A 13,150-nucleotide genomic window follows, 5' to 3' on the forward strand; every position below is an offset into this window, starting at 1 on the left:
TGGCTTCTCTCAGCACAGCCACTCCTGGAAGACCACTCCTCTCCACCTTCTCTACAGCTCATCTTACTCCCCTGCTCCAAGCCAAGAGGAATAACTTGACCAAGGAGCCCAACATCCTCCAGATAGACCAAGAGATTTTAACCAGTGTGATAGGGCATTTGTTTGGCTCTCATGAACTTCTTCAAAAACAAACTCACAGAGCTCTACTCATCTGGTCCAATGAAGACTTTCACTCTTACAATCTATATCCACTTCACTCATGATGCACCCCACTTAGTGGCTAAATTAGTGACAACACATGTCAGTTGTCTCCAAGTCAACATTTATTGGGTTTCACTATATGCCAAATACACAGGCTATTTTTCAGGTAATTATTCTCTAATTCTAGGTCAGGCCTAGAACTCTAAGAATCTACTCACCTCCAACTCCATTTTAGCTGCTTTAAATAAGTATTACATAATATTTCAGATGTACAAAGAATACTATTGTGAGTTCCTGTGTGTATTAGTTTTGTGTTGCTGCATGACAAATGGCCACAAACTTAGCAGTTTACAACAACACCTGTTTATTAGCTCACAGTTGTGTAGGTCAGCAGAGTAGGCATGGTGTGGCTGGGTTCTCCGCCCAGGATCTCATAACACTTGAATCAAGGTATCAGCCAGATTCGCCATTCATCTCGTCTGTGGCTTAGAGGCATTTTCCAAGCTCATTCAGGTTGTTAACAGAATTCAGTTCCTCGCAGATGCAGGAAAAAGGTCCCCATTTCCTTGCAGGCCGTTAGCTGGGACTACCCTCAGCTCCTAGAGGCCACTCTCTGCTCCTTGCTGCATGGCCCCCTCCATCCTCAATGCAGCAACAAAGAATCCTCCTTATGTCAAATCCCTCCCATGCTTAAATCTTTCTCACCAGGATGAGTCCAGTCCCTTTTAACAGGGCTCAGTTGATTACCTTAGGCCCATCTAGGATAATCTTATTTTAAGACCTATCTTAAAGTCAACTGATTTGGGGCCTTAATTATATCTGCAAAATCCCTTCAGAGCAAGACCTCAATTAGTGTTTGATTGAAAACTGGGATAAGGTGTGCATACATCAGGTAGTGAGAATCTTGAGGAATCTCTCAGCATTCCGCCTCCCACAACTTGATCCCACCATTCAGCTGGAGAAAGAAAACATTCTAAAGAACTGATGCCCCTGTGTGCCCCTCCCTTCCCCACGATACTAAATGTATTGTTTTTCATTTCTTTATGCTTTTCTTATATACGTATGTACCGCTAACCAACGTAGAGTCATTGTTTTTTTAATCATAAGAAAACACATTTTAAACTCAACATCTTCTATATATTCTTTTGCAACTCTTTGCTTTGCTATTTTCCCTCAACATTATATTCCTGAAATTTATTCATGTTATCTATGTAACTTTAGCTTATTAATTTTCATGGATGTGTAGTATTTCATTGTATAACTATATCATGATTTATTCATTCTTCTATTAATGAATATATAGATAGTTTCAACTTCTTGTGATTATGAAGGATGCTGCTAGGAACATTTCTATACATGCTTCTTACACAGATGCAAGCGTGTACCTAGGAGAAGAGTTGTGGGTTATAGAGTATGTACATCTTCAACTTTACTAGATATCATCAAATTGTTCCCCAAAGTAGTTACACCACTTTGCACACCATTCTAGCTGTTAGTTATTAGTAATATTTATAATCAACTTATTGTGCATTCATTGTGCACAAAGTAATAATTTCTGTACATGAATTCTTGTATTTCATTATCACAAATTTATCAGTTAGGTATTATTATCATCCTATTTTACAGATGAGAAAACTGAGACAGAGAACAATTATCTTTCCTAAAGTCACATAGTGACAGAGCCAGGATTCAAATCCATCAACCTGAATCCAGAGAATATGCTCTTAATCACTACACAATGCAGACGCCCTTTTCCCTCTTTGAAAATGAATCAGGATGCAAGAGGGGAGAGAGGGACTAGGTAGAAATGAGACTCAGGTGTGTGTCGCTCCCTCTAGTACTGCTTTTCTCAAGCAGACATTCTTGGGACTCCACCTACTGGAAGATGAGGCATAAAATCTTATCATGTAGGAAGAACAATTCAAATATGAAATTGCCATTTGTAATTAGAACTATTGACCCAAGTCATGCCATTCAAAGCCACATGCTATGCTCTTCTAAAGTCAAGCAGATCTCATTTTGGATCACACTCCACCACTAGCCAGGTGACTTTTGAGCAAATCCTTTACCTTTTCTAATCCTCAGTTTCTTCATCTGTAAAATGGGATAATGATAATAGCTACTGAAGAATCCGACAGTCAGTTGAGATAAATGGACACATCTTGCACCAAGCCTGGCACGTAAGAGGCACTCAGTAAGTGTTGGTGAGTTGAATCCTCAGGAGTGGGAGATTTGAAAACCTCAGAAGTTCTATTCAGTCTTTGAGATCTGGAGAAGGTAGGCATCAAGGGTGTGGTGACCCATTCACAGTAGGAATGGTCCCAGCACTGTCAGCAGGTCACAGTGGCAGAGCCAGGGAGGGTGTACCAGCAGTTACATAACTATGGGAAAGTGTGGTGAGTCACATGGCATATGCAGCCACAGGAGCTCTGAGCAAGAGAGTGGAATACTGTGAGCTGTTAGCCCGGATCTATGGCCCACGTGACTCCAGCATGCAGACACCAGATCCTCATGCTCACAGGAGAAAAGCCACGCATGTGGTTGTGGCTGATCTTGTTGGGGAGGAGATTGAAAAGCAGCAAGGGCCTAAAGATTAAGGCATTGACATTGACTGAGCTGAAGTGAGAGATGTGCTGACAGTGTCCATGGGGCCAGCAGAGTTCACCTTTCTAAGGCAGCTTCTTAAAGACATGATTCAGAAATGCACACATTCAAGTTTGTCTATTTACTCTACCAAATACCTCTTCTTAAAAGGGGGCTAGGATGGGCGCTGAATTTGGCTAACTCCTGTGCGTCCAGCTCTGTGCTTGGTGCCACATTAGAGTGTGGGACAAGCAAGGCCTGGCCCCGGCTCTCAGGGACCCTGGTTCCTCTTCTGTCCAATGCCATCAACTAGGGCATCCACAGCTGTGTGCTCCCAGGTCTCTTTATTCCTCCAGGACTCCTCTCTGTCCTGGAAGAGTCTCATCTCAGGAATGAAGCCCTCTGAACCTGTAAGACAAAGGACGCGTTATCTTGCTCCTGGCTAAAATGTGTCTCCTCTCTAAGGAACACTGCTAACATTGAGAACTTCAGGTCAGCAAGGGAGATGCAGCTGATGAGCTGATCTTTTGGCACAACTCTGAGCAAACAATTGAGCCCTGGCCATGACCGGGCTTCAGAATAAGCGGAGGATAATTTTCATAAATCGTATTTCTAAAAGGGAAAGAAACTATGAAAGCACAAAGGAGTTGGATCTGAGAAGGCCCAGAATTTAATAACACCATCAGGCTATTCCCACTGTAAGTTTGAGCTGAAGTTAGCCTCATCTAGAAAAGCCTGGCTCTGGGAGGAGTCAACACTAGAAGCGAAGCTCTAAATGCTCTGTACCCTGATGAGGGGATGGTTGCTGAAAACACGGAGCAGGGCCAAAGCCAGGAGTCCAACAGCGAGGGAGGACTCAGTCAGTCCGATGCCTAAGTCACTGGGGATAATGGGAAAGGCAGACATCTCATTTGCAACAGAATGCTCTTGAAAACCAGTAGTCCAGTCTTAAGCAACATGAGCCATTGAAAACACTGAAAAAAGAAGGAGGAGAAGAAGGAGAGGAAGAGAAGGAGGAGGGGAGAGCGCCGGCAGAGGAGACAATCCTGCTTCTCACACAAGCCCCAGGATCCATATCTTTTAGGGAGGAAATATTATCTATTCATATGACCTTTTCTGGATGAGAATAGAGAATGGGCCTCATTGATCCCGAGCCTCAGGTACTAGAATGTTTCCCGCTGGGACTGTGCTAGAAGAACAATGGTCGCAGAGCCAACTAGGTGCAGGACGTTACCCTCAACATCCGTCTGTAGGAAAAAATTCCAAGTGATAAGCTACGTTGGGGATTAAGCCCCTAATTGGAGAGGCAGATGGCTCTGGTTCTGAACTGTTTCTTTGTAGCTGTATCACAGTCTGGCTGTGAATGAGTCACTTCCCAGAGCATTTCAGTTTCCCATCTGCAAAATGCAGTGACAGTCTGAAACCTGAGCACGGGGAGGGGAGGGAGCAGGAAGAGTCTGGAAGGAGTAGACAGAGTTTCAGATTCTGTTTGGCTTCAAGAAGTAAGCAAGGCACCAATGCTTCCCTTTGGTTGGGAAGTATTTGCTTCAATGTCGGGTGACAGATTTTGCCCCAGCTTCACCTAAGCCTACTCTCTCTCCAGGGCTGAGCTCCTTAAGAGGTCCAGCCTACATGAGGCGTAACAGAGTTTAGAAACGTGTTCCCTCACGCTACCTCCCAGGGCACAAATCGAATATGTGCCACAGCAAAATTAAAAATTAGCACATGCTATTACCCTTTAGAGGCAAAGGGTCTTTGGCAAAGAGTCAAAACTATAAAAATATTGGAAATGTTGATTGAATTTTTTCTGATTATAAAAGTTGTGCACATTTTTAAAAACTAAATGTTCAAAACCCATAAAGAAGGTAATAAAAATTAGCCATAAACAACGGTTAATATTTTGGTTCCAATCACTCTATATGTAAATGAGATAATGGGATCACATTATGGGAGTCCAATTTTACATCTTAATTTTTATACTTCACACTATACCGTGAGCATTTTCCAGAGTCATTAAATATTCGTCAGAAACATGATTTGTAATAGTTTCATAAAATTTCTTCCTAAGAGTACAATATAATTTATTTAACCTTCACCCATTTGGAAACATTTATGCACGCTGCTTCCTATTTTTCTCTCTTACAAATAATGGTGTACTTAAGTTTTTTGTATAAATTTACAATTATTTCATTAGGGTAGATTCCTAGAAGTGAAATTACTAGGTCAAAGTTAGCAGGCTTTCAGTGGCAAAGAGGAGGAAACAAAACTCAAACTGGCTAAAAAATAAAAGGATCTTAGTGTCACATGTAAATTAGACTTCCAGAAGTTGGCCAGATTTCAGGTTGACTGATCCAGCAATTCGATGATGTGTTCAGGGATCCATTTTCTTTCTCTCTCATCTGTCATCAGCAAAGTCAACTCTATCCTCGGCTGACTCCCCTCATGGTTGTGGGATGGCTACCAGACACAGTGAGAGCTACAGACATTCTCAGTCACATCCAGGGGGAGAGAGCTCATTTCTGTCCCTACATTCCAAGCCAGAGTTTTGAGATTCACCCTGACTGGAGTATAGGTCTTGTGCCTATCTGCAAATCAATGACTATGGACCAAGTGTTTGAATGTTCTGGTTGGCTTAAGTCAATCAGAGACTGTCCATGAAGGGAGCAAGGGGGCCAACTTCCCCTAAAACACATGGTCCCTTGAAGAAGGATGAATGTCCCAATAACAAACTAAACAGTATTAGGGAGAAGAATGGCAGAAATGAGAGCTGAATAAGCACCAACAAATATTCACTACAAGAAAGAATTTTTTAAGGGGGTTAATACAAATTTTTGAACTATTTTCCATAAGGGTTGTACCAGTGTAAAATTAGCAGTGTGTTAGAAGGTCTAGCCAGACCTGTACTCTCACTGGCACTGATTATTTATTAAATAAAAATTTTAAACCACCCAATTCCAATTTGATGGACCCAAATATTTATTGCATCCCTATATAAATTTATATTTCTTTGTTTGTTATTATGTGCTTGTGGCTATACAGGATTTCAAAGCCTTGAAAGTTAAATTCTGATTATAAATATTCTAAATAATTCCAAGTCGCAGGCTGACCTACCCCATCCCTGACCATTGAGTAACAAAGATTATAACATCTTGGGCCTCTCTCTACTAGTGAAGAGCCTGGGCTTAGTCTCTAGCCCCTAACTAGTTTTCCTTTAGTGAGTACCTGGGCACCCGTAATGTCCTCTGTGCTTCTAGAAAGACAATTCTCCCCTAGCCCCAGCTGCAATTCCCAGTTTTCCCTCTAGGGTCCCATTGAGATTGGACCTCTGATATTTTGCTCCAAGTAGGAGGAGTAGCTGGTTAAACCTTAGCACCAGTATTTCCAGTCGTAGTCCTATGTTTTGTTTAAGCAGGGAAGGAGAGCCCTGCTCCCAAGGTCCTGGATTGCTGAGCTCTGAGAATCTCCACTGTGCCCTCTCCTTACAGATTGAACTTCTTAAAATATCATCTCAGCATCTCAGACTGGACCAGTACTTATGACATAATTTGACTGCTTGCAAGACTAGTTGTCCAGCCAGATAGGTCTCTCTAGAACTGGCCCTCATGACCCTTGTTTACATCCATCCCCTTCCAGTCCACCACTGCACCTCACCCTGCTTCTTTGCTACAGCTGAAATGATGAGATACTTCCCATGACGTGGAAATCTCCTCCTTCACCATAAACCACTGCTTGGCTCCTTCTGGAACCCTCCACAACTTAGCATACTTCTTCCTGTGGATTGGGATTAGAAAAGAGGGAAAGAGATATATCTTTAAAAGGTAGAAATGGGCTCAAGATTATGTTTTACCTTCCAGATAAGGCTCTAGCAAGAGTCCACAGGAAGGGAAGCCCCATCCAACAGGTTGTGGTGTTCACGATAGCAATATATGCATGCTGGGCTCAGACCTAGGCTGCCCAAGCTTTCCAAACAGGAAAAGGGAGTTCAGAGTAACTTCAGAAAAGTTCAATATGGTGAAAATCTTGAACTAGTTCCTTAATGCTTGGAATACTGTCATTAGCAGGGACCTTAGAGATCACTTCCATTCATTCCACTTTCAGCAAAAAGTGCCAACCTTGGACTAGTTACTGAGAATGTAAACATGAATCAGACGTAGCCTTCATCTCCAAGAGTGGGAAAGGCCAGAACATACAAATGCATACAAAAAAAGTATACTGGGGCTGTGATATACATTTATTCAGCTAGGGCACAGAGAAAGGAGAGTGCCCTTTCTCCACAGAAGGTATACCCTTGAACCATGTCTTGAAAAGTACACAAGATTTCTCCAGGTGCACAAAGTGGGACAGTATGTAGAGAAGTATGAAGTGAAGCCAGAGGAAAGTGTGAAGGCATGGAACATCCTAGTATCTTCTGAAGAACTGTAAGTAATTCAGGGTCATGAGGAAGGAGGGGCAAGGAGTGGGTTGCAGAAATTGATCAAACAAGCAAAAAGATTTTGAGTTTATACTGTGGGCCACGAAGGAAAGGACATAGATATCTGTGTGGCATCAGATGCTAAATGAGGTGTTAGACTGAAGGCAAATAGGAGATTATTGTCACAGTCCAGGTATAAGATAGAAGAGGGAAGGCATATGAGAGATGGTGAAAATTAGAATGCACCAGACTTGGTTACCAGTTAGATGGGGACACTGGGGGATAGTGAGTATTATAAGAAAGCTACTAAATCATTCATTCATACCTTCATACATTCATTTAATCACTTATTTATCTACTCAATAAATATTTGAGTGCTTGCTAATTGCTAATTAGGCTTGAGAAATACAAGCTAGTCATGATCTTTGTCTTTATGAAACTTACAGATAATTAAACAAGTGATAACAACAAGAATGATTAGTGTTATGATAAGGGAAGTACAGAGAGATTAGAGGTGATTCATCTTGTCTAGGGGACAGATAAAGCCCAGCGGAGAAAGTGATGTTTACACTGATACATGAAGGATGAGTTGAAGTTAGCCAGGTAGGGACAACGGTGCAGGAAAAAGTGTTTTGCACAGAGAAAAATAATTTGCAAAGACTCAGAGGAAAAGAACATGGCACATCAGGAAATTGAAAGAGGAGAAATATGGCTGGAGTATAGAAAAAGACAATGAGGGGCAGGATATGAGGCCAAAAACAAGGCTGAATCAGAAAGTAAATACTTAGTAAGCAATTGGAGAGTTTAGACCAGATCCTAAAGGGCTAGTAAACAATTTTGCAGAGTTCAGAATATACTATAAAGTCTCTAAACTCTACAACATGGCTTATCAGGTGATCAGATACACATTTGGAAAGATCATTCTATCTGCATTGTGGAGAATGATTTGAAGAGGAGCAAGACTTGAGGCAGGAAGACCAGATAGGAGGTGGATGCAACACTCTGACAAGATCAGAACCAAATTAAGGGGAGCCAGCTGGCTAGTGCCTGGGATGTTAACCTCTGAGGGGAAATGAAACCTCACTAAGCTTCTAAAATATCAGTGGAAATGTATCAAGACAGAGACAATTGTATGTTTCAGATGTCCTGCCAAGCAGAAACACTGTATGCAATTGGGAAGAACCCTTTGATAAGCTCCCATGGTTGTGAGGGATACCTCCCAGCCCACCTACCCACTCTCAACACTACCAGGGAAAATGGTAGACTACAACAGCTGATTTCTAAATTATTACATAAGGAAGGATGCAAGTGTGGGGCCAGAGCTGAATTGTTGAGAACAGTAGAACAGGAGTCAGCAAATATTTTCTGTAAAGAGCCAGATAGTAAATGTATTGGGCTTTGATAGCTAGATATGGTTTGTTGCAACTACCAAACTCTGCCATGCCATTTTGCATGAAAGCAGCCAGAGACAATACGTAAATGAATGGGTATGGCTGTGTTGCAATAAAACTTTATTTATGAAACAGCTGACCAGTCTACTGGCTTTAGTTTACCAACTCCTGCAATAGAAGATAATTTGAGTGCTCCTTCCATGAGTGATTCTTCTCTGTGGCTTCCCTTTAAATAAACAGTGAATATACACAGCAACAATGTTGTTTTAAAGGTATGCCGAAAAACCAGACTGCCTGGAGAATCTACACATCTTGCAACTACCCTTGAAGGATAGATGGTGTTGATCTGGACTGTAGCCGTGGAGAAGGAGAGAAATGGATGGAGCCAAGGTCTATTTAGAAGGTGGCATTTTTAGGACTTGGTGATTAGTTGGATGTGACGTGAGGCAGAGGATGGAGTTAAGAAAGAATTCTGTGTTTCTGGTTTCACCAACTGGTAAACTGTAGGGGATAGAAGAGAGGGAGCTGTTTGGAGAGTGGAACTGAATAGAGTACTTTAGATGTTTCCTCTTTGAACTGTCTGCATGACATGCAGATGAAGATAACTCTTCCATAAGAAGTGAGATTTCTGAGCCTGGAACCCCCAAAACCAGTTCCCAGGCTGGAAATACAGGTTTGAAAGTCATCAGTCAGGAAATGAGGGAAATAACTCAGAAAGAAGGAAGGGCAGAGGGCTAAGAACAAGCCCTGAGAAACACCAGCATTTAGGGACAGGTAGGGGAAGAGGAACCAGAAAAATGAAATGGGAAAAAGCAGCCCAAGAGACAAGTAAAACTAGACAAGGGTGGAATCCCAGAAGCCAAGGAAAGTGGGTTTTAGGAAAGAGAGAGTGGTCAGTAGAGTCTGATTTATAAAGGGAGAGAGAGAGAGAGAGAAGAGCTGGAGAGAGGGGGTGGTCAAGAGGATTTTTCTAGAATGATAGAGACAGAAACATCTAGCAATGCCCCCACTCACCACAGCTTATTTTAGAGAAAAGATATAGACCTCCTTAATCCTGGCTCCCATCTTTCCTTTCCTCTTTCCCCAGCAGATGCAACTAATAAGCAGAAATAAGTGTCCCAGGATCAACATCCAGGGCCCAATTGCAATGCGGAGGAAGTTAGGTATCAAGGAGAAATTTAGTTTTCCACCAAGAATACTTGGGGTGCTGGGAGGTAACCATTAGAAAGGGACAGACATATGTGGGAGAGTTCTCTTTCATCTGCTTAGACCCCGCAAAACATCTTCTTCCTTCCATCCTAGAGAAAATGACACCCTGATGGGTCCGGGCTGATGTCTCCTCCTGCCGTCCCCACCATCCCTTACTGTCTCCTCCTTCAAATCCTCCTCTTCTAGAGCTGCTACCATTTCCAAAACACCCATGCTGGTCACACCCAGGCAGACCAACAAGAACTGTCCATTTTATCAAAGAAGCAGGAAAATAACTAATTCTATCCCTGTAAGGTGAAAAAAACAAAAGTTTGTAATGAGGAAGCCTGGTTGAGCTGCCCTTACAGTCCCACAAGAGAAGAAGTGCTAATTGCAGCAATAAGCCCCTGCTGAGGTCCAGCAGGATGAACATAACGGACTTCCCAGCCTGCCAAAACTCTTTTCTCCCTGTCTTCACTCTTCCAGAGGGAGAGGGGAAGAAACCCTGGGTGGCCCTCCACCCCAGAGTCTCAGCTTGCGGCCCACACTCTCTTGGGACTGTGCATAAGCTTAATGGGACAGCTCAGTGGGAGGTACTGGGGATGAAGAACAAAGCCCATTACCCCAGTAGAGCTTGATGGAGGCCACTGGGAATTAGACTGTGGTAGAGATTCTCTTGGGTATAGAGCTTCCTGGTACTAATCTAGAGGCAAAGGCAAGATGTGAAAAGTGGTCTCTTCCCTAAGCTGCCTATGAAGTAGCTCTTACGTTGAGGGAGTTCCATTATTGCCCTTGGAGCTGCGTCAGATTTCAGAGATTTACAGTCCCAAGAGTTCATCATTAAACATCAGATTTAATCACAAAACACAAGTAATTAGAGCACTTAGAAGTACCACCGGTCCTAGCCTATAAACTGGGGAAGTTATAGGATTGTTTCCTACCTACGTCGTCATGACAACCAGCATGCAGCCTGAGAGTAATCCTGGCGAAGTGCCCAAGTATCTGGTGGGCAGAGAACATTTGAATCTGTGTGTAACTGGTTTATTGAGCAGTCAGAACCCAGAGGGGTGTGTGCATAAAATAATTGTATTTTTTCCAGTCACTGCTTCCATCGATGCTCTGTAGAACCTCCTTTTTCTAATACAGAGCACATCCTTCCATAAGATCTTGGGCAGATTACAGAATTTTCTGATCATTTTTGGCTCTTAAAGTATAGCCCAGGTTAAAGTGTCAGTGGACTTCAATCGTGTCTCCTTCCTCACCCTTCAGCACGGCTTTGAGCTGTGTGTTAGTTTCCTAGGGTTTCCAGAACAAAGTAGCACAAACCACGTGGCTTAGAACAAAAGAAATGTATTGTCTCACAGTTCTGGAGGCTAGAAGTCCAAAGTCAAGGTGTTGGCAGGGCCACGCTCCATCTGAAAGTGGTGGGAAGCGTTCCTCGCCTCCTCCAGCTTCTGGGAGCCCCAGGTGTTCCCTGGCTTGTGGTAGAATAACTCTAATCTTCACATGGCATCCTTCCTGTGTCTGTTTACTTTGTCCTCTCTCTGTGTATGTCTGTGTCCATATTTCCCCTTTTTATAAGACAGAAGTCATATTATTAGAGCCCACCCTAATGCTTCATTTTAATTTGATTACCTCTGTAAAGACCCTATTTCTAAATAAAATCACATTCTGAGGTGCCGGGGGTTAGGATTTCAATATAGCTTTTGGGGGGACACAATTCAGCCCATAAAAGTTGGGACCTGGGACAGTAATCTGACTCTGAGACACCTCCTGTTCCCCCACGCTGCAAACCCTGACTCTTCCAGGAATGCTGGGGGCGGGGGGGGGGGGGGGGGCAGAAAGGAGAGGAAGGAGGAAAGTGTCTCTTTACGTGGGGCCGCTGTCGTGGTCCTCTCTCTGCTGCTTGTGGCTGCTTCTGTAGCCTGCGCAGATTGGCCATTGAAGCCCTCCGTGTAGCAGGCTTCCAGATGTGGGCTGTCTCTCCTCATACACACGTGCGAGTTCTACAGGGTGCCCTGTGAGCCTCACAACACAACCCTTCGGTAGAGAAGATTCAGCTCAGGCTCGACCTCTTCCACCCCTCGGTCCTCCAGCTCTCGGCCCTGTGAGCTACCCGCCGCCTCCTCAGCCTCCTGCTGCCGAGATCCTGACTCCTGGTGGCTTTGCACCCCAGATACGACTTCCAAAGCAGTAGGAAACATTTCACTCCCCATCCTGTTATGTATGATATATACATCATATTTATTATCATACCTATTTATTTATATATATCTCACAACTAAGATTATTGTTTTGAACAATATAGAAAACAATAAATTGATGTCAACCCCAACTGTCTAAGGGACAAACTGCCCTTTCCTTCCCTCCTTTTTCTAAGGCTGATGATTAGTTTTGAACATCACTTTCATGAATTATGAACTTATCATAGAGATAGCTGAAGAAACAATAGTCAAAATGGGCTGATTATGGGCGGACATTAGTAAAGCAGACAACATACAACAAGCACAACTGCTTATTGCCGACTTTCTATATGCCAGCCACTGTGCTGAATGCTTTTATAAGCATTGTCCAGTTTCTCCCCCAAACCCTGTAAGATAGAAACTGTTACTACCCTTATTTTATCAGAAACTTCTTAGATGAGTAAGGGTCATGCCCAAGATCCAGCAGCTAGTAATATCCGCAGATGGTGGTTGAACACAGGAAGCCTGATTGCAAATTTACATTCCCACCCCAATAGTTTCTCACCTCCCTTGGAATCCATACCCTACACCAGACACCGCAGAACCCTGATGACCTAGGGGACTTTCCCGGATCATTTCTCAAAATTCACCTTTTCTCCCACTCACGCAACTATGTGTCAAGTCCACAAAGCATTCAAATCCGTGCTTACTGTCACTTTTTCTCCCCATATTAGGCTCTGCATCTCACTGCCTCTGGCCTCTAAGGAATCCTATGACTTTTCATCCACCTATACTGAGTTAAGATGTAGTTTCTGCTAATGAATGCTGAGCTTGAAGTGGAGTTCATCAATATTTCAGGTTTAAATAAGGGTGCAGGGGACAGGGAATTAAAAATAGACACACACAAGGAGGAAGGAAAAAATGTCCCCCTCAGGAGAAACCCAAGAGGGAGAGGGGAGGCTGGGGAAAATTATCATGTTAATTCTTTTTCCCTCTCATAGGTCAATTTGAAATATTCAGGCTAGAAGAAAATCTATGTCATATAACAAAATCCATGTGCAATTATAATTAGCTCTGGCAGGACTTGTGTTATGTTCAAAGCTTCTTTGAATATGAATTTGGGAGATGCAATGGAATGGAAAAGATAGAGCAGGAAGCTGACAGAAGGGAAGACGGGAGAAAGTCCAGATTGA

The 13,150-nt window shown here is 43.0% G+C and overlaps 1 long non-coding RNA gene across 1 annotated transcript in view; it reads right to left on the reverse strand.

Annotated features, from left to right (window-relative positions):
* Positions 1-6,346: 6,346 nt before the first annotated feature.
* The window catches only part of LOC124249014 (uncharacterized), a 50,400-nt gene continuing 43,596 nt past the window's right edge, over positions 6,347-13,150 (reverse strand). The window contains exon 7 of the long non-coding RNA XR_006891221.1: positions 6,347-6,555. This is a non-coding gene — a long non-coding RNA (uncharacterized LOC124249014). The remainder of the gene's footprint in view (positions 6,556-13,150) is intronic.

The sequence above is a fragment of the Equus quagga genome, chromosome 1 (genome assembly GCF_021613505.1).
Source record: "Equus quagga isolate Etosha38 chromosome 1, UCLA_HA_Equagga_1.0, whole genome shotgun sequence".
Taxonomy (NCBI): domain Eukaryota; kingdom Metazoa; phylum Chordata; class Mammalia; order Perissodactyla; family Equidae; genus Equus; species Equus quagga.